At 51.9% G+C, this 954-nt stretch overlaps 1 non-coding gene across 1 annotated transcript; it reads right to left on the bottom strand.

Moving 5' to 3' along the window:
* Positions 1 to 538: 538 nt before the first annotated feature.
* On the bottom strand, positions 539 to 610 carry Pmar_PMAR003883. The gene has a single exon. It is a non-coding gene; the product is annotated as a tRNA-Gln (tRNA).
* Positions 611 to 954: the final 344 nt, after the last annotated feature.

The following is a 954-nucleotide window of genomic DNA, read 5'->3' as shown; positions in this document are numbered from 1 at the left end:
AACCACTACACTATAGAACCACGAAATCTAATTAGAGAAACTATTTCCGTACTAACATTGTTCAAAAGCCGAGTCCCACAGTAGTTCCTGCAGACTCCGCGAGGTGTCAAAAGCGATCTGTGTGTTTTGCATCTCGTTGTTGTTGTGTTGGCTACCGACCTCTCAGCCGCTCTCCACCCTCACTGGTCCCATCGTGCGGTATTGCCTGCTCTGTTCCCAGCCTTGGCCAGTACCCGCGCCTTCAGATGATCGGATGTGATGACTTCCGCCTTCCCACCCGACTTTAGTGGCACCTTGGGATGGACAGCTGATCACCGGTCAGGCCGCGACACGACACCCAATTCACACAAATCTCACCCCCGCATGGGTTACAGGCGATCGCAACTCACCCAGCTTATACAGAATCAATCAACATACTGACATTAGGTATATTTCTCGGGCGTTTGACCGGGGAGTGGTAACAGTTGTGTGGTGCTTAGAGAAGTGTCCCTTAGAGACTGAACGCAGTGTGTCGACAGTCTCATAGACAGGCAGGAATAGGTTCTATCGAGATTCGAACTCGAGTCGCTGGATTCAAAGTCCAGAGTGCTAACCACTACACTATAGAACCACGAAATGCAATTAGAGAAACTATTTCCGTACTAACATTGTTCAAAAGCCGAGTCCCACAGTAGTTCCTGCAGACTCCGCGAGGTGTCAAAAGCGATCTGTGTGTTTTGCATCTCGTTGTTGTTGTGTTGGCTACCGACCTCTCAGCCGCTCTCCACCCTCACTGGTCCCATCGTGCGGTATTGCCTGCTCTGTTCCCAGCCTTGGCCAGTACCCGCGCCTTCAGATGATCGGATGTGATGACTTCCGCCTTCCCACCCGACCTTAGTGGCACCTTGGGATGGACAGCTGATAACCGGTCAGGCCGCGACACGACACCCAATTCACACAAATCTCACCCCCGCA

This window comes from Perkinsus marinus, assembly GCF_000006405.1.
Source record: "Perkinsus marinus ATCC 50983 genomic scaffold scf_1104296949356, whole genome shotgun sequence".
NCBI lineage: Eukaryota > Perkinsozoa > Perkinsida > Perkinsidae > Perkinsus > Perkinsus marinus.
This window is presented reverse-complemented; position numbering and strand designations above follow the sequence as displayed.